This window comes from Eptatretus burgeri, chromosome 5 (genome assembly GCF_056783735.1).
Source record: "Eptatretus burgeri isolate ZD-2024b chromosome 5, Ebu_testis_v1, whole genome shotgun sequence".
NCBI lineage: Eukaryota > Metazoa > Chordata > Myxini > Myxiniformes > Myxinidae > Eptatretus > Eptatretus burgeri.
The window spans coordinates 121,590,202-121,610,009 of NC_140965.1; the positions used below are offsets into that span (position 1 = coordinate 121,590,202).

Below are 19,808 nucleotides of genomic sequence, written 5' to 3' on the forward strand. Positions count from 1 at the left end.
ATAATTTTTTTTGTTAAAATGTGGATTATTATTGTGTTTTTTATTTATTTATAATACAGCTTACTCTTTGAGATTACTTTTGGCAAGGTGGAGGAGAATCGCCACACCATGAATAGAGCAAAAAGCATGCATGCATCTCAAAAATCTCATGAAATTCACAAAGACCGACTGAATTTAAGGCTCCACATGGGAAACACGTGCAGAGACTCTCAAGATTGTGTATTTGTCAATAAGCATTTGACATGTGCTGGTCGAAGGCACAACATGTGCTTGGTGTTTGGACTGCTTTGATTTAGGCTTTGGAGCTGAAGGATGGAAGACGAGTGCATATTCTGGCAGGAAATTTGAATTCCTATTCATCTACATGTGAAAATGGAAGTGGTCACCTCCAAGGAGATTCCACATGCAAGTCCACGCTTGTTCTTTACAGGTAAAACAATTTGGGCAAAAAAGAATGTATTGTGTCTATGCTTAAGACCGACGCTGGATGGCTGGACCAAACTGGCTTCTACTCCCTTGGGTTGCGTTCGAACAATGGTGGCTTTGTGCGCGCAGGAATCCCAAGAAGCACGTAAGACTCTGGATTCTTTTTAAACCAATGGATTTATTTCTCAATTTATTTATCGATTTATTTATATTTCCATGGGCTGGAGAGTTTAACAGGCGACGAAACACCCGAGCAGGGCGACAAAGGCACACTAGCAGAAACCAGGGATGACGTAGCAGGTTCAGGGCAAAGGCAGGAACACGAGAAGGCAGGCAGGCAGGAAAACTACAAAAGTAACAGTATCTTCACGATTAGTTCCTCTTTTGCTCTGGACGTGCTCTAACACCTTAAACTAAATGTTTAAATGTTAGACGTGCTCTAACACCTTAAACATCAGCTTGCTTTCCGAGTTGATTAGCATACCTCAAGCAACGGATTGTTGATTTCATCCATAATAGAAACATACTGTTTTGCATAGAACGTGTTTTATGTAGTACACACGGCATACTTTCGTGAAAGGAAAACTTAGAAAGCTTGTCCATATCCCCAACCTCATTACTCCTATTCCAAAATGACAGTCACGTGACTGCTCTGGTACCACCACAAACATTTGTCAATGTTGGTTTTCTTGCAAATAGCATAGCAAGAGACAGCTGATAAAAAGTAAAATTGCATTTTGACTCTGCCAGATGTGTATGAATGGAACAGGATAAGTGAATTATACAAAAAAAAAAAAATAAGGAGCTGATACTCAAGGTCCCCCACCTTTTGGTTGGTATGAGGAATGGATCTGTGTTATATGAAAACTAAATCTTGAAGGGTTTTTGAAATATCACGTAGACAAAAGTACATAGACAGATGATCGGCCATGCACGGATCATCGGTCTGTCGGAAGGAGTTCGTTTTAATATTCCCAGGCTGCGACCTTGTTGGAGGTGTGGGGGACAATTGAGTTTTCAAATTTGATTAACGAAATCCCATGTGTAGTGTAAGTGAGCAAGCAATCACAGTTGAAAGGGATGTAAATGCAGGTGAGTTGAACGAACTTTAATTATTATTCTTTGGTCATTGGTCACAAGGATTGACCATGAATGCCGGAGGATGAAAACTTTGAGAACAAAGTTAACTGGGTTACACACTTGCAGTGTCAAGGGATACCGCCCTGACTTCTGATTCGAGGCCGAGACCCTTCATCCACTGGTTCAATGACATTGCAATTTGTGCTATTCCTAACTCCCTGGAGCTAAAAGTGGCTGCTGTTGTTGAACTTTATCCATGCGGGAGGAGGGACATGAATAAATATGTTTCCAGGGAGGGGTGCAGTGAAAGAAATGTTCAAGAAATTGAGACATGAAGTGTAAACGTGTGATAATTGTGTGTGAGGTTGTGAAAGGAGGGATGAAAAATGAGATGGCAGATAAATAGGTGAGAGGATTCCTGATCCATTACACCAATTATTATGGGGGATGCCAAGTTAATTTTTTTGCAAAACTTGAAAGACTACAATACGTAAACATCACAAACTTAATTGTTAATGGCTAGTTCTTAATATCAGTGTTGCCTTGCAGAATTAGCATTTTATTTTTTTAAAAATTGCCAAATTTCCTGGTATTGCATCATCCTCGAAATGCATAGTTTTTCTCATGTTGGTGTTTAATTTTTCTCGTGTTGTTTCGTTTTTCTCTTGTTGTTGTTTCGTTTTTCTCTTGTTTCGTTTTTCTCTTGTTGTTTCTTTTTTCTCATGTTTAGTTTCTCATGTTGCTTAATTTTTTATCGTGTTGTTGTTTATTTTTTCTCGTGTTGTTGTTTATTTTTTCTCGTGTTGTTTATTTTTTCTCGTGTTGTTTAGTTTTTCTCGTGTTGTTTAGTTTTTCTCATGTTGTTTCGTTTTTCTTGTGTTGTTTAGTTTTTCTCATGGTGGTGTTTCGGTTTTCTCATGTTGTTTAATTTTTCTTGTGTTCTTGTTTTGTTTTTTTTATCGTGGTGATGTTTCATTTTTCTTGTGTTGTGGTTTCGATTTGTCTCGTGTTGGTGTTGAATTTTTCTCGTGTTTAGTTTTTGTTTTGTTGTTTAGTTTTTCTCATGGTGTTGTTTAGGTTTTCTCATGTTGTTTCATTTTTCTCGTGTTGTGGTTTTGTTTTTCTCATGGTGATGTTTCATTTTTCTTGTGGTGTTTTGATTTTCTCGTGTTGTGTCGTTTTTCTCATGGTGATGGTTTGTTTTTCTCGTGTAGTTGTTTAGTTTCCTTATGGTGTTTCATTTTCCTTGTGGTGTTTCTTCGTTTTTCTCGTGTTGTTGTTTTGCTTTTCTTGTGTTTATTTCTTCTCATGTTGTTTAGTTTTTCACATGGTGTTGTTTAGTTTTTCTTGTGTTGTTTAGTTTTTCTGTTGTTCTTTAGTTTTTCTCATGGTGTTGTTTAGGTTTTCTCATGTTGTTTAGTTTTTCTCATGTTGTTTCGTTTTTCTCGTGTTGTTTAGTTTTTCACATGGTGTTGTTTAGTTTTTCGTGTTGTTTAGTTTTTCTCGTGTTGTTTCATTTTTCTCGTGTTTTTTAGTTTTTCTCATGGTGTTGTTTTTTTTTTTTCGTGTTTTTTATTTTTTTTTTTGTTGTTTAATTTTTCTCATGGTGTTGTTTCGTTTTTCTCGTGTTGTTTAGTTTTTCTCATGTTGTTTAGTTTTTCACATGGTGTTGCTTAGTTTTTCTCATGGTGTTGTTTAGTTTTTCTTGTGTTTATTTTTTCGTGTTGTTGAGTTTTTCTCGTGTTGTTTCATTTTTCTCGTGTTGTTTAGTTTTTCTCGTGTTTAGTTTTTCACGTGTTGTTTAGGTTTTCTCATGTTTAGTTTTTCTCGTGTTGTTTAGGTTTTCTCATGTTTAGTTTTTCTCGTGTTGTTTAGGTTTTCTCATGTTTAGTTTTTCTCGTGTTGTTTAGGTTTTCTTGTGTTTATTTCTTCTCGTGTTGTTTAGTTTTTCTCGTGTTTAGTTTTTCTCGTGTTGTTTAGGTTTTCTCATGTTTAGATTTTCTCTTGTTGTTTAGGTTTTCTCATGTTTAGTTTTTCTCATGGTGTTGTTTAGTTTTTCTTGTGTTTAATTTTTCGTGTTGTTGAGTTTTTCTAGTGTTGTTGAGTTTTTCTCGTGTTGTTTAGTTTTTCTCGTATTGTTTAGTTTTTCTCATGGTGGTGTTTAATTTTTCTTGTTTATTTCTTCTCGTGTTGTTTAGTTTTTCTCGTGTTGTTTAGGTTTTCTCATGTTTAGTTTTTCTCGTGTTGTTTCATTTTTCTTGTGTTGTTTAGTTTTTCACATGTTGTTGTTTAGGTTTTCTGATGTTGTTTCATTTTTCTTGTGTTGTTTAGTTTTTCATATGGTGTTGTTTAGTTTTTCTTGTGTTTATTTTTTCTCGTGTTGTTTATTTTTTCTCGTGTTGTTGCTTCGTTTTTCTTGTGTTGTTGTTTCGTTTTTTTTTCGTGTTGTTTAATTTTTCTCATGTTGTTTAATTTTTCTCATGTTGTTTAGTTTTTCTTGTGTTGTTTAGTTTTTCTCGTGTTGTTTAGTTTTTCTCATGGTGTTGTTTAGGTTTTCTTATTTTGTTTAATTTTTCTTGTGTTGTTGTTTCATTTTTATCATGTTGTGGTTTTGTTGTTATCGTGGTGATGTTTCATTTTTTTGTGTTGTTGTTTCATTTTTCTCGTGTTGTTGTTTAGTTTTTCTTGTGTTGTTTAGTTTTTCTCATGGTGTTGTTCAGGTTTTCTCACGTTGTTGTTTTGCTTTTCTTGTGTTGTTTAGTTTTTCTCATGGTGGTGTTTCGGTTTTCTCATGTTTAATTTTTCTTGTGTTCTTGTTTTGTTTTTTTTATCGTGGTGATGTTTCATTTTTCTTGTGTTGTGGTTTCGTTTTTTCTCGTGTTGTGGTTTAGTTTTTCTTTTGTTGTTTAGTTTTTCTCATGGTGTTGTTTAGGTTTTCTCATGTTGTTTCATTTTTCTCGTGTTGTGGTTTCATTTTTCTCGTGTTGTGGTTTTGTTTTTCTCATGGTGATGTTTCATTTTTCTTGTGGTGTTTTGATTTTCTCGTGTTGTGTCGTTTTTCTCATGTTGATGGTTTGTTTTTCTCGTGTAGTTGTTTAGTTTCCTTATGGTGTTTCATTTTCCTTGTGGTGTTTCTTCGTTTTTCTCGTGTTGTTGTTTTGCTTTTCTTGTGTTTATTTCTTCTCATGTTGTTTAGTTTTTCTTGTGTTGTTTAGTTTTTCTGGTGTTCTTTAGTTTTTCTCATGTTATTTCGTTTTTTTCGTGTTGTTTAGTTTTTCACATGGTGTTGTTCAGTTTTTCTCATGGTGTTGTTTAGTTTTTCGTGTTGTTTAGTTTTTCTCGTGTTGTTTAGTTTTTCTCGTGTTGTTTCATTTTTCTCGTGTTTTTTAATTTTTCTCATGGTGTTGTTTTGTTTTTCTCGTGTTGTTTAGTTTTTCTCATGTTGTTTAGTTTTTCACATGGTGTTGCTTAGTTTTTCTCATGGTGTTGTTTAGTTTTTCTTGTGTTTATTTTTTCGTGTTGTTGAGTTTTTCTCGTGTTGTTTCATTTTTCTCGTGTTGTTTAGTTTTTCTCATGGTGGTGTTTAGTTTTTCTTGTGTTTATTTCTTCTCGTGTTGTTTAGTTTTTCTCGTGTTTAGTTTTTCTCGTGTTGTTTAGGTTTTCTCATGTTTAGTTTTTCTCGTGTTGTTTAGGTTTTCTCATGTTTAGTTTTTCTCGTGTTGTTTAGGTTTTCTTGTGTTTATTTCTTCTCGTGTTGTTTAGTTTTTCTCGTGTTTAGTTTTTCTCGTGTTGTATAGGTTTTCTCATGTTTAGATTTTCTCGTGTTGTTTAGGTTTTCTCATGTTTAGTTTTTCTCATGATGTTGTTTAGTTTTTCTTGTGTTTAATTTTACGTGTTGTTGAGTTTTTCTAGTGTTGTTGAGTTTTTCTCGTGTTGTTTAGTTTTTCTCGTATTGTTTAGTTTTTCTCATGGTGGTGTTTAGTTTTTCTTGTTTATTTCTTCTCGTGTTGTTTAGTTTTTCTCGTGTTGTTTAGGTTTTCTCATGTTTAGTTTTTCTCGTGTTGTTTCATTTTTCTTGTGTTGTTTAGTTTTTCACATGTTGTTGTTTAGGTTTTCTGATGTTGTTTCATTTTTCTTGTGTTGTTTAGTTTTTCATATGGTGTTGTTTAGTTTTTCTTGTGTTTATTTTTTCTCGTGTTGTTTATTTTTTCTCGTGTTGTTGCTTCGTTTTTCTTGTGTTGTTGTTTCGTTTTTTTTCGTGTTGTTTAATTTTTCTCATGTTGTTTAATTTTTCTCATGTTGTTTAGTTTTTCTTGTGTTGTTTAGTTTTTCTCGTGTTGTTTAGTTTTTCTCATGGTGTTGTTTAGGTTTTCTTATTTTGTTTAATTTTTCTTGTGTTGTTGTTTCATTTTTATCATGTTGTGGTTTTGTTGTTATCGTGGTGATGTTTCATTTTTTGTGTTGTTGTTTCATTTTTCTCGTGTTGTTGTTTAGTTTTTCTCGTGTTGTTTAGTTTTTCTCATGGTGTTGTTCAGGTTTTCTCACGTTGTTGTTTTGCTTTTCTTGTGTTGTTTAGTTTTTCTCATGGTGGTGTTTCGGTTTTCTCATGTTTAATTTTTCTTGTGTTCTTGTTTTGTTTTTTTTATCGTGGTGATGTTTCATTTTTCTTGTGTTGTGGTTTCGTTTTTTCTCGTGTTGTGGTTTAGTTTTTCTTTTGTTGTTTAGTTTTTCTCATGGTGTTGTTTAGGTTTTCTCATGTTGTTTCATTTTTCTCGTGTTGTGGTTTCATTTTTCTCGTGTTGTGGTTTTGTTTTTCTCATGGTGATGTTTCATTTTTCTTGTGGTGTTTTGATTTTCTCGTGTTGTGTCGTTTTTCTCATGTTGATGGTTTGTTTTTCTCGTGTAGTTGTTTAGTTTCCTTATGGTGTTTCATTTTCCTTGTGGTGTTTCTTCGTTTTTCTCGTGTTGTTGTTTTGCTTTTCTTGTGTTTATTTCTTCTCATGTTGTTTAGTTTTTCACATGGTGTTGTTTAGTTTTTCTTGTGTTGTTTAGTTTTTCTGGTGTTCTTTAGTTTTTCTCATGTTATTTCGTTTTTTTCGTGTTGTTTAGTTTTTCACATGGTGTTGTTTAGTTTTTCTCATGGTGTTGTTTAGTTTTTCGTGTTGTTTAGTTTTTCTCGTGTTGTTTAGTTTTTCTCGTGTTGTTTCATTTTTCTCGTGTGTTTTAATTTTTCTCATGGTGTTGTTTTGTTTTTCTCGTGTTGTTTAGTTTTTCTCATGTTGTTTAGTTTTTCACATGGTGTTGCTTAGTTTTTCTCATGGTGTTGTTTAGTTTTTGTTGTGTTTATTTTTTCGTGTTGTTGAGTTTTTCTCGTGTTGTTTCATTTTTCTCGTGTTGTTTAGTTTTTCTCATGGTGGTGTTTAGTTTTTCTTGTGTTTATTTCTTCTCGTGTTGTTTAGTTTTTCTCGTGTTTAGTTTTTCACGTGTTGTTTAGGTTTTCTCATGTTTAGTTTTTCTCGTGTTGTTTAGGTTTGCTCATGTTTAGTTTTTCTCGTGTTGTTTAGTTTTTCTCGTGTTGTTCAGGTTTTCTCACGTTGTTGTTTTGCTTTTCTTGTGTTGTTTAGATTTTCTCGTGTTGTTTAGGTTTTCTCATGTTTAGTTTTTCTTGTGTTTATTTTTTCGTGTTGTTGAGTTTTTCTAGTGTTGTTGAGTTTTTCTAGTGTTGTTTAGTTTTTCTCGTATTGTTTAGTTTTTCTCGTGTTGTTTAGGTTTTCTCATGTTTAGTTTTTCTCGTGTTGTTTAGGTTTTCTCATGTTTAGTTTTTCTCGTGTTGTTTCATTTTTCTTGTGTTGTTTAGTTTTTCACATGTTGTTGTTTAGGTTTTCTGATGTTGTTTCATTTTTCTTGTGTTGTTTAGTTTTTCACATGGTGTTGTTTAGTTTTTCTTGTGTTTATTTTTTCTCGTGTTGTTTATTTTTTCTCGTGTTGTTGCTTCGTTTTTCTTGTGTTGTTGTTTCGTTTTTTTTTTCGTGTTGTTTAATTTTTCTCATGTTGTTTAGTTTTTCTTGTGTTGTTTAGTTTTTCTCGTGTTGTTTAGTTTTTCTCGTGTTGTTTAGTTTTTCTCATGGTGTTGTTTAGGTTTTCTTATTTTGTTTAATTTTTCTTGTGTTGTTGTTTCATTTTTATCATGTTGTGGTTTTGTTTTTATCGTGGTGATGTTTCATTTTTTTTGTGTTGTTGTTTCATTTTTCTCGTGTTGTTGTTTAGTTTTTCTTGTGTTGTTTAGTTTTTCTCATGGTGTTAAGGTTTTCTCACATTGTTGTTTTGCTTTTCTTGTGTTTATTTTTTCTCGTGTTGTTTCGTTTTTCTCGTGTTGTTGTTTAGTTTTTCTCGTGCTGTTGTATAGTTTTTCTCGTGTTGTTGTTTCATTTTTCTTGTGTTGTTGTTCCATTTTTCTTGGGTTGTCGTTTTGTTTTTCTGTTGGTGTTGTTTTGATTTTCTCGTGTTATGTCGTTTTTCTCATGTTGATGGTTTGTTTTTCTCGTGTTGTTGTTTAATTTTTCTCGTGTTGTTTAGTTTTTCTTTTGTTGTTTAGTTTTTCTCATGGTGTTGTTTAGGTTTTCTCATGTTGTTTAATTTATCTCATGTTGTTTCGGTTTTCTCATGGTGTTGTTTAGATTTTCTTGTGTTTACTTCTTCTCGTGTTGTTTAGTTTTTCTTGCCTTGTTTAGTTTTTCACATGGTGTTGTTTAGTTTTTCTTGTGTTTATTTTTCTCGTGTTGTTTATTTTTTCTCGTGTTGTTGCTTAGTTTTCGCGTGTTGTTGTTTAGTTTTTCTCGTGTTGTTTAGTTTTTCTCATGGTGTTTAGTTTTTCTCATGGTGTTTGATTTTTCTCATGGTGTTGTTTAGGTTTTCTCACGTTGTTGTTTTGCTTTTCTTGTGTTATTTAGTTTTTCTCATGGTGGTGTTTCGGTTTTCACATGTTGTTTAATTTTTCTTGTGTTCTTGTTTTGTTTTTTTTATCGTGGTGATGTTTCATTTTTCTTGTGTTGTGGTTTCGTTTTTTCTCGTGTTGTGGTTTAGTTTTTCTTTTGTTGTTTAGTTTTTCTCATGGTGTTGTTTAGGTTTTCTCATGTTGTTTCATTTTTCTCGTGTTGTGGTTTCATTTTTCTCGTGTTGTGGTTTTCTTTTTCTCATGGTGATGTTTCATTTTTCTTGTGGTGTTTTGATTTTCTCGTGTTGTGTCGTTTTTCTCATGTTGATGGTTTGTTTTTCTCGTGTAGTTGTTTAGTTTCCTTATGGTGTTTCATTTTCCTTGTGGTGTTTCTTCGTTTTTCTCGTGTTGTTGTTTTGCTTTTCTTGTGTTTATTTCTTCTCATGTTGTTTAGTTTTTCACATGGTGTTGTTTAGTTTTTCTTGTGTTGTTTAGTTTTTCTGGTGTTCTTTAGTTTTTCTCATGTTGTTTCGTTTTTCTTGTGTTGTTTAGTTTTTCACATGTTGTTGTTTAGGTTTTCTGATGTTGTTTCATTTTTCTTGTGTTGTTTAGTTTTTCACATGGTGTTGTTTAGTTTTTCTTGTGTTTATTTTTTCTCATGTTGTTTATTTTTTTCTCGTGTTGTTGCTTCGTTTTTCTTGTGTTGTTCTTTCGTTTTTTTTTTCGTGTTGTTTAATTTTTCTCATGTTGTTTAGTTTTTTCTTGTGTTGTTTAGTTTTTCTCGTGTTGTTTAGTTTTTCTCGTGTTGTTTAGTTTTTCTCATGGTGTTGTTTAGGTTTTCTTATTTTGTTTAATTTTTCTTGTGTTGTTGTTTCATTTTTATCATGTTGTGGTTTTGTTTTTATCATGGTGATGTTTCATTTTTTTGTGTTGTTTCATTTTTCTCGTGTTGTTGTTTAGTTTTTCTTGTGTTGTTTAGTTTTTCTCATGGTGTTGTTAAGGTTTTCTCACATTGTTGTTTTGCTTTTCTTGTGTTTATTTTTTCTCGTGTTGTTTCGTTTTTCTCGTGTTGTTGTTTAGTTTTTCTCGTGCTGTTGTATAGTTTTTCTCGTGTTGTTGTTTAGTTCTTCTTGTGTTTTCGTTTTTCTCGTGTTGTTTAGTTTTTCTCGTGTTGTTGTTTAGTTTTTCTCGTGTTGTTTAGTTCTTCTTGTGTTGTTTTGTTTTTCTCGTATCGTTTCATTTTTCTTGTGTTGTTTAGTTTTTCTCATGGTGTTTTTTGGTTTTTCTCATGTTGTTGTTGAATTTTTCATGTTGCTTAGTTTGTCTTGTGTTGTTTGGGTTTTCTCATGTTGTTTCATTTTTCTTGTGTTGTTGTTTCATTTTTCTCGTGTTGTGGTTTTGATTTTCTCGTGTTGTTGTTTTGATTTTCTCGTGTTGTTGTTTCATTTTTCTTGTGTTGTGGTTTTGTTTTTCTCGTGGTGTTGTTTTGATTTTCTCGTGTTATGTCGTTTTTCTCATGTTGATGGTTTGTTTTTCTCGTGTTGTTGTTTAATTTTTCTCGTGTTGTTTAGTTTTTCTTTTGTTGTTTAGTTTTGCTCATGGTGTTGTTTAGGTTTTCTCATGTTGTTTAATTCATCTCATGTTGTTTCGGTTTTCTCATGGTGTTGTTTAGATTTTCTTGTGTTTACTTCTTCTCGTGTTGTTTAGTTTTTCTTGCCTTGTTTAGTTTTTCACATGGTGTTGTTTAGTTTTTCTTGTGTTTATTTTTTCTCGTGTTGTTTATTTTTTCTCGTGTTGTTGCTTAGTTTTCTCATGTTGTTGTTTAGTTTTTCTCGTGTTGTTTAGTTTTTCTCATGGTGTTTAGTTTTTCTCATGGTGTTTAATTTTTCTCATGGTGTTGTTTAGGTTTTCTCACGTTGTTGTTTTGCTTTTCTTGTGTTGTTTAGTTTTTCTCATGGTGGTGTTTCGGTTTTCTCATGTTGTTTAATTTTTCTTGTGTTCTTGTTTTGTTTTTTTTATCGTGGTGATGTTTCATTTTTCTTGTGTTGTGGTTTCGTTTTTTCTCGTGTTGTGGTTTAGTTTTTCTTTTGTTGTTTAGTTTTTCTCATGGTGTTGTTTAGGTTTTCTCATGTTGTTTCATTTTTCTCATGTTGTGGTTTCATTTTTCTCGTGTTGTGGTTTTCTTTTTCTCATGGTGATGTTTCATTTTTCTTGTGGTGTTTTGATTTTCTCGTGTTGTGTCGTTTTTCTCATGTTGATGGTTTGTTTTTCTCGTGTAGTTGTTTAGTTTCCTTATGGTGTTTCATTTTCCTTGTGGTGTTTCTTCGTTTTTCTCTTGTTGTTGTTTTGCTTTTCTTGTGTTTATTTCTTCTCATGTTGTTTAGTTTTTCACATGGTGTTGTTTAGTTTTTCTTGTGTTGTTTAGTTTTTCTGGTGTTCTTTAGTTTTTCTCATGTTGTTTCGTTTTTCTCGTGTTGTTTAGTTTTTCACATGGTGTTGTTTAGTTTTTCTCATGGTGTTGTTTAGTTTTTCGTGTTGTTTAGTTTTTCTCGTGTTGTTTAGTTTTTCTCGTGTTGTTTCATTTTTCTCGTGTTTTTTAGTTTTTCTCATGGTGTTGTTTATTTCTTCTCGTGTTGTTTAGTTTTTCTTGTGTTGTTTAATTTTTCTCATGGTGTTGTTTCGTTTTTCTCGTGTTGTTTAGTTTTTCTCATGTTGTTTAGTTTTTCACATGGTGTTGCTTAGTTTTTCTCATGGTGTTGTTTAGTTTTTCTTGTGTTTATTTTTTCGTGTTGTTGAGTTTTTCTCGTGTTGTTTCATTTTTCTCGTGTTGTTTAGTTTTTCTCATGGTGGTGTTTAGTTTTTCTTGTGTTTATTTCTTCTCGTGTTGTTTAGTTTTTCTCGTGTTTAGTTTTTCACGTGTTGTTTAGGTTTTCTCATGTTTAGTTTTTCTCGTGTTGTTTAGGTTTTCTCATGTTTAGTTTTTCTCGTGTTGTTTAGGTTTTCTTGTGTTTATTTCTTCTCGTGTTGTTTAGTTTTTCTCGTGTTTAGTTTTTCTCGTGTTGTATAGGTTTTCTCATGTTTAGATTTTCTGGTGTTGTTTAGGTTTTCTCATGTTTAGTTTTTCTCATGGTGTTGTTTAGTTTTTCTTGTGTTTATTTTTTCGTGTTGTTGAGTTTTTCTAGTGTTATTGAGTTTTTCTAGTGTTGTTTAGTTTTTCTCGTATTGTTTAGTTTTTCTCATTGTGGTGTTTAGTTTTTCTTGTGTTTATTTCTTCTCGTGTTGTTTAGTTTTTCTTGTGTTTATTTCTTCTCGTGTTGTTTAGTTTTTCTCGTGTTGTTTAGGTTTTCTCATGTTTAGTTTTTCTCGTGTTGTTTCATTTTTCTTGTGTTGTTTAGTTTTTCACATGGTGTTGTTTAGTTTTTCTCGTGTTGTTTATTTTTTCTCGTGTTGTTGCTTCGTTTTTCTTGTGTTGTTGTTTCGTTTTTTTTTTTCGTGTTGTTTAATTTTTCTCATGTTGTTTAGTTTTTCTTGTGTTGTTTAGTTTTTCTCGTGTTTTTTAGTTTTTCTCGTGTTGTTTAGTTTTTCTCATGGTGTTGTTTAGGTTTTCTTATTTTGTTTAATTTTTCTTGTGTTGTTGTTTCATTTTTATCATGTTGTGGTTTTGTTTTTATCATGGTGATGTTTCATTTTTTTGTGTTGTTGTTTCATTTTTCTCGTGTTGTTGTTTAGTTTTTCTTGTGTTGTTTAGTTTTTCTCATGGTGTTGTTAAGGTTTTCTCACATTGTTGTTTTGCTTTTCTTGTGTTTATTTTTTCTCGTGTTGTTTCGTTTTTCTCGTGTTGTTGTTTAGTTTTTCTCGTGCTGTTGTATAGTTTTTCTCGTGTTGTTGTTTAGTTCTTCTTGTGTTTTCGTTTTTCTCGTGTTGTTTTGTTTTTCTCGTATCGTTTCATTTTTCTTGTGTTGTTTAGTTTTTCTCATGGTGTTTTTTGGTTTTTCTCATGTTGTTGTTGAATTTTTCATGTTGCTTAGTTTGTCTTGTGTTGTTTGAGTTTTCTCCTGTTGTTTCATTTTTCTTGTGTTGTTGTTTCATTTTTCTCGTGTTGTGGTTTTGATTTTCTCGTGTTGTTGTTTCATTTTTCTTGTGTTGTGGTTTTGTTTTTCTCGTGGTGTTGTTTTGATTTTCTCGTGTTATGTCGTTTTTCTCATGTTGATGGTTTGTTTTTCTCGTGTTGTTGTTTAATTTTTCTCGTGTTGTTTAGTTTTTCTTTTGTTGTTTAGTTTTTCTCATGGTGTTGTTTAGGTTTTCTCATGTTGTTTAATTTATCTCATGTTGTTTCGGTTTTCTCATGGTGTTGTTTAGATTTTCTTGTGTTTACTTCTTCTCGTGTTGTTTAGTTTTTCTTGCCTTGTTTAGTTTTTCACATGGTGTTGTTTAGTTTTTCTTGTGTTTATTTTTTCTCGTGTTGTTTATTTTTTCTCGTGTTGTTGCTTAGTTTTCTCGTGTTGTTGTTTAGTTTTTCTCGTGTTGTTTAGTTTTTCTCGTGTTGTTTAGTTTTTCTCGTGTTGTTTAGTTTTCCTCATGGTGTTTAATTTTTCACGTGGTGTTGTTTAGTTTTTCTTGTGTTTATTTCTTCTCGTGTTGTTTAGTTTTTCTCATGTTGTTTAGGTTTTTTCATGTTGTTTAGTTTTTCTTGTGTTGTTTAGTTTTTCTCGTGTTGTTTAGTTTTTCTCATTGTGTTGTTTAGTTTTTCTCGTGTTGTATATTTTCTCTCGTGATGTTTAGTTTTTCTCGTGTTGTTTCGTTTTTCTCGTGTTTTTTAGTTTTTCTCGTGTTGTTTCGTTTTTCTCGTGTTGTTTCATTTTTCTCATGTTTAGTTTTTCTCATGGTATTGTTTAGTTCTTCTCGTGTTGTTTAGTTCTTCTCGTGTTGTTTAGTTTTTCTCGTGTTGTTTAGGTTTTCTTGTGTTGTTTAGTTTTTCTCATGGTGTTGTTTAGGTTTTCTCATGGTGTTGTTTAGGTTTTCTCATGGTGTTGTTTTGTTTTTCTTGTGTGTATTTTTTCTTGTGTTGTTTAGTTTTTCTTGTGTGTATTTCTTCTCAAGTTGTTTAGTTTTTCTCATGGTGTTGTTTAGTTTTTCTCATGTTGTCTAGTTTTTCTCATGTTCTTTAGTTTTTCTTGTGTTGTTTAGTTTTTCTCATGGTGTTGATTAGTTTTTCTTGTGTTTATTTCTTCTCATGTAGTTTAGTTTTTCTTGTGTTGTTTATTTTTCTCGTGTTGTTTATTTTTCTCGTGTTGTTTCATTTTTCTCGTGTTGTTTCATTTTTCTCGTGTTGTTTCATTTTTCTCATGCTGTTTAGTTTTGCTCATGATGTTATTTTGGTGTTATTGTGTTTATTTTTTCTCGCGTTGTATATTTTCTCTCGTGTTGTTGTTTAGTTTTTCTCGTGTTGTTGTTTAGTTTTTCTCGTGTTGTTGTTTAGTTTTTCTCGTGTTGTTGTTTAGTTTTTCTCGTGTTGTTGTTTAGTTTTTCTCGTGTTGTTGTTTAGTTTTTCTTGTGTTGTTGTTTCGTTTTTCTCGTGTTGTTTAGTTTTTCTTGCATTGTTTAGTTTTTCTCATTTTGTTGTTTAGTTTTTCTCGTGTTGTTTAGTTTTTCTCATGTTGTTTATTTTTTCTCATGTTGTATATTTTCTCTCGTGTTGTTGGTTAGTTTTTCTCGTGTTGTTGTTTAGTTTTTCTTGTGTTGTTTCGTTTTTCTTGTGTTTAGTTTTTCTCGTGTTGTTTCGTTTTTCTCGTGTTGTTTAGTTTTTCACATGGTGTTGTTTAGTTTTTCTCGTGTTGTTTAGTTTTTCACATGGTGTTGTTTAGTTTTTCTCATGGTGTTGTTTAGTTTTTCGTGTTTTTTAGTTTTTCTCATGGTGTTGTTTATTTCTTCTCGTGTTGTTTAGTTTTTCTTGTGTTGTTTAATTTTTCTCATGGTGTTGTTTCGTTTTTCTCGTGTTGTTTAGTTTTTCTCATGTTTAGTTTTTCACATGGTGTTGTTTAGTTTTTCTTGTGTTTATTTTTTCGTGTTGTTGAGTTTTTCTCGTGTTGTTTAGTTTTTCTCATGGTGGTGTTTAGTTTTTCTCATGTTGTCTAGTTTTTCTCATGTTGTCTAGTTTTTCTCATGTTGTCAAGTTTTTCTCATGTTCTTTAGTTTTTCTTGTGTTGTTTAGTTTTTCTCATGGTGTTGATTAGTTTTTCTTGTGTTTATTTCTTCTCATGTAGTTTAGTTTTTCTTGTGTTGTTTATTTTTCTCGTGTTGTTTATTTTTCTCGTGTTGTTTCATTTTTCTCGTGTTGTTTCATTTTTCTCATGCTGTTTAGTTTTTCTCATGGTGTTGTTTAGTTTTTCTTGTGTTTATTTTTTCTCGTGTTGTATATTTTCTCTCGTGTTGTTGTTTAGTTTTTCTCGTGTTGCTGTTTAGTTTTTCTCGTGTTGTTGTTTAGTTTTTCTTGCATTGTTTAGTTTTTCTCATTGTGTTGTTTACTTCTTTTCTTGTTGTTTTGTCTTTCTCATGTTGTTTATTTTTTCTCATGTTGTATATTTTCTCTCGTGTTGTTGGTTAGTTTTTCTCGTGTTGTTGTTTAGTTTTTCTTGTGTTGTTTCCTTTTTCTTGTGTTGTTTTGTTTTTCTCGTGTTGTTTCGTTTTTCTCGTGTTGTTTAGTTTTTCTCATGGTGTTGTTTAGTTTTTCACATGGTGTTGTTTAGTTTTTCTCATGGTGTTGTTTAGTTTTTCTCATGTTGTTTAGTTTTTCTCATGTTGTTTCGTTTTTCTCATGTTGTTTAGTTTTTCACATGGTGTTGTTTAGTTTTTCTCATGGTGTTGTTTATTTCTTCTCGTGTTGTTTAGTTTTTCTCGTGTTGTTTAATTTTTCTCATGGTGTTGTTTCGTTTTTCTCGTGTTGTTTAGTTTTTCTCATGTTGTTTAGTTTTTCACATGGTGTTGTTTAGTTTTTCTCATGTTGTTTCATTTTTCTCGTGTTGTTTAGTTTTTCTTGTGTTTATTTCTTCTCGTGTTGTTTACTTTTTCTCGTGTTTAGTTTTTCTCGTGTTGTTTCGGTTTTCTCATGTTTAGTTTTTCTCGTGTTGTTTTGAGTTTCTCATGTTTAGATTTTCTCGTGTTGTTTAGTTTTTCTTGTGTTTAGTTCTTCTCGTGTTGTTTAGTTTTTCTCGTGTTGTTTAGGTTTTCTCGTGTTGTTTAGGTTTTCTCGTGTTGTTTAGGTTTTCTCATGTTTACTTTTTCTCATGGTGTTGTTTAGTTTTTCTTGTGTTTATTTTTTCGTGTTGTTGAGTTTTTCTAGTGTTGAGTTTTTCTAGTGTTGTTTAGTTTTTCTCGTATTGTTTAGTTTTTCTTGTGTTTATTTCTTCTCGTGTTGTTTAGTTTTTCTCGTGTTGTTTAGGTTTTCTCATGTTTAGTTTTTCTTGTGTTGTTTAGTTTTTCACATGGTGTTGTTTAGTTTTTCTTGTGTTTATTTTTTCTCGTGTTGTTTATTTTTTCTCGTGTTGTTGCTTCGTTTTTCTTGTGTTGTTGTTTCGTTATTTTTCTCATGTTGTTTAGTTTTTCTTCTGTTGTTTAGTTTTTCTCGTGTTGTTTAGTTTTTCTCATGGTGTTGTTTAGGTTTTCTTATTTTGTTTAATTTTTCTTGTGTTGTTGTTTCATTTTTATCATGTTGTGGTTTTGTTTTTATCGTGGTGATGTTTCATTTTTTTGTGTTGTTGTTTCATTTTTCTTGTGTTGTTGTTTAGTTTTTCTTGTGTTGTTTAGTTTTTCTCATGGTGTTGTTTAGGTTTTCTCGCGTTGTTGTTTTGCTTTTCTTGTGTTTATTTTTTCTCGTGCTGTTTCGTTTTTCTCGTGTTGTTGTTTAGTTTTTCTCGTGCTGTTGTATAGTTTTTCTTGTGTTGTTGTTTAGTTCTTCTTGTGTTTTCGTTTTTCTCGTGTTGTTTAGTTTTTCTCGTGTTGTTGTTTAGTTTTTCTCGTGCTGTTGTTTAGTTCTTCTTGTGTTGTTTTGTTTTTCTCGTGCTGTTGTTTAATTTTTCTCGTATCGTTTCATTTTTCTTGTGTTTAGTTTTTCTCATGGTGTTTTTTGGTTTTTCTCATGTTGTTGTTGAATTTTTTTTCATGTTGCTTAGTTTGTCTTGTGTTGTTTGGGTTTTCTCATGTTGTTTCATTTTTCTTGTGTTGTTGTTTCATTTTTCTCGTGTTGTGGTTTTGATTTTCTCGTGTTGTTGTTTCATTTTTCTTGTGTTGTTGTTTCATTTTTCTTGTGTTGTGGTTTTGTTTTTCTCGTGGTGTTGTTTTGATGTTCTCGTGTTATGTCGTTTTTCTCATGTTGATGGTTTGTTTTCTCGTGTTGTTGTTTAATTTTTCTCGTGTTGTTTAGTTTTTCTTTTGTTGTTTAGTTTTTCACATGGTGTTGTTTAGGTTTTCTCATGTTGTTTAATTTTTCTCATGTTGTTTCGGTTTTCTCATGGTGTTGTTTAGATTTTCTTGTGTTTACTTCTTCTCGTGTTGTTTAGTTTTTCTTGTCTTGTTTAGTTTTTCACATGATGTTGTTTAGTTTTTCTTGTGTTTATTTTTTCTCGTGTTGTTTATTTTTTCTCGTGTTGTTGTTTAGTTTTTCTCGTGTTGTTTAGTTTTTCTCGTGTTGTTTAGTTTTTCTCATGGTGTTTATTTTTTCTCGTGTTGTTGCTTAGTTTTTCTCGTGTTGTTGCTTAGTTTTTCTCGTGTTGTTGTTTAGTTTTTCTCGTGTTGTTTAGTTTTTCTCGTGTTGTTTAGTTTTTCTTGTGTTTATTTCTTCTCGTGTTGTTTAGTTTTTCTCGTGTTGTTTAGTTTTTCTCATGTTGTTTAGGTTTTCTCATGTTGTTTAGTTTTTCTTGTGTTGTTTAGTTTTTCTTGCGTTGTTTAGTTTTTCTCATTGTGTTGTTTAGTTTTTCTCGTGTTGTTTATTTTTTTCTCATGTTGTATATTTTCTCTCGTGTTGTTGGTTAGCTTTTCTCGTGTTGTTTAGTTTTTCTCGTGTTGTTTAGTTTTTCTCGTGTTGTTTCGTTTTTCTCGTGTTGTTTCATTTTTCTCATGTTGTTTAGTTTTTCTCATGGTGTTGTTTAGTTTTTCTTGTGTTTAGTTCTTCTCGTGTTGTTTAGTTTTTCTCGTGTCGTTTAGTTTTTCTTGTGTTGTTTAGTTTTTCTCATGGTGTTGTTTAGGTTTTCTCATGTTGTTTAGTTTTTCTTGTGTTGTTTAGTTTTTCTTGCGTTGTTTAGTTTTTCTCATTGTGTTGTTTAGTTTTTCTCGTGTTGTATATTTTCTCTCGTGTTGTTGGTTAGTTTTTCTCGTGTTGTTTAGTTTTTCTCGTGTTGTTTAGTTTTTCTCGTGTTGTTTAGTTTTTCTCGTGTTGTTTCGTTTTTCTCGTGTTGTTTCATTTTTCTCATGTTGTTTAGTTTTTCTCATGGTGTTGTTTAGTTTTTCTTGTGTTTAGTTCTTCTCGTGTCGTTTAGTTTTTCTTGTGTTATTTAGTTTTTCTCATGGTGTTGTTTAGTTTTTCTCATTGTGTTGTTTTGTTTTTCTTGTTTGTATTTCTTCTTGTGTTGTTTAGTTTTTCTCATGGTGTTGTGTAGTTTTTCTTGTGTTTAGTTGTTCTCGTGTTGTTTAGTTTTTCTCGTGTTGTTTAGGTTTTCTCAAGTTGTTTAGTTTTTCTTGTGTTGTTTAGTTTTTCTCATGGTGTTGTTTAGGTTTTCTTGTGTGTATTTCTTCTCGTGTTGTTTAGTTTTTCTTGTGTTGTTTAGTTTTTCTCATGGTGTTGTTTAGTTTTTCTTGTGTGTATTTCTTCTCAAGTTGTTTAGTTTTTCTCATGGTGTTGTTTAGTTTTTCTCATGTTGTGTTGTTTTTCTCATGTTCTTTAGTTTTTCTTGTGTTGTTTAGTTTTTCTCATGGTGTTGATTAGTTTTTCTTGTGTTTATTTCTTCTCATGTTGTTTAGTTTTTCTTGTGTTGTTTATTTTTCTCGTGTTGTTTCATTTTTCTCGTGTTGTTTCATTTTTCTCGTGGTGTTTAGTTCTTCTCGTGTTGTTTAGTTTTTCTCATGTTGTTTAGGTTTTCTCATGTTGTTTAGTTTTTCACATGTTGTTCTTTAGGTTTTCTGATGTTTCATTTTTCTTGTGTTGTTCAGTTTTTCACATGGTGTTGTTTATTTTTTCTTGTGTTTATTTTTTCTCGTGTTGTTTATTTTTTCTCGTGTTGTATATTTTCTCTCGTGTTGTTGTTTAGTTTTTCTCGTGTTGTTGTTTAGTTTTTCTCCTGTTGTTGTTTAGTTTTTCTCGTGTTGTTGTTTAGTTTTTCTCGTGTTGTTGTTTAGTTTTTCTCGTGTTGTTGTTTCGTTTTTCTCTTGTTGTTTAGTTTTTCTTGCATTGTTTAGTTTTTCTCATTGTGTTGTTTAGTTTTTCTCATGTTGTTTATTTTTTCTCATGTTATATATTTTCTCTCGTGTTGTTGGTTAGTTTTTCTCGTTGTGTTGTTTCCTTTTTCTTGTGTTGTTTAGTTTTTCTCGTGTTGTTTCGTTTTTCTCGTGTTGTTTAGTTTTTCACATGGTGTTGTTTAGTTTTTCTTGTGTTTAGTTCTTCTCGTGTTGTTTAGTTTTTCTCGTGTTGTTTAGGTTTTCTCAAGTTGTTTAGTTTTTCTTGTGTTGTTTAGTTTTTCTCATGGTGTTGTTTAGGTTTTCTCATGGTGTTGTTTTGTTTTTCTTGTGTGTATTTCTTCTCGTGTTGTTTAGTTTTTCTTGTGTTGTTTAGTTTTTCTCATGGTGTTGTTTAGTTTTTCTTGTGTGTATTTCTTCTCAAGTTGTTTAGTTTTTCTCATGGTGTTGTTTAGTTTTTCTCATGTTGTCTAGTTTTTCTCATGTTCTTTAGTTTTTCTTGTGTTGTTTAGTTTTTCTCATGGTGTTGATTAGTTTTTCTTGTGTTTATTTCTTCTCATGTTTTTTAGTTTTTCTTGTGTTGTTTATTTTTCTCGTGTTTTTTCATTTTTCTCGTGTTGTTTCATTTTCTCATGGTGTTTAGTTCTTCTCGTGTTGTTTAGTTTTTCTCATGTTGTTTAGGTTTTCTCATGTTGTTTAGTTTTTCACATGTTGTTCTTTAGGTTTTCTGATGTTTCATTTTTCTTGTGTTGTTCAGTTTTTCACATGGTGTTGTTTATTTTTTCTTGTGTTTATTTTTTCTCGTGTTGTTTATTTTTCTCGTGTTGTATATTTTCTCTCGTGTTGTTGTTTAGTTTTTCTCGTGTTGTTGTTTAGTTTTTCTCCTGTTGTTGTTTAGTTTTTCTCGTGTTGTTGTTTAGTTTTT

The 19,808-nt window shown here is 31.5% G+C and overlaps 1 protein-coding gene across 6 annotated transcripts in view; it reads left to right on the plus strand.

The window, feature by feature from the left end:
• The first annotated feature begins 300 nt into the window (after window positions 1–300).
• PALD1 (phosphatase domain containing paladin 1) overlaps window positions 301–19,808 on the plus strand; it is a 175,744-nt gene continuing 156,236 nt past the window's right edge. For all 6 annotated transcript variants that reach the window (XR_015058752.1, XR_015058751.1, XM_085883512.1 and 3 more), the window contains exon 1: window positions 301–430. The gene's annotated coding sequence lies outside the window, so the exon portion shown is untranslated. The remainder of the gene's footprint in view (window positions 431–19,808) is intronic.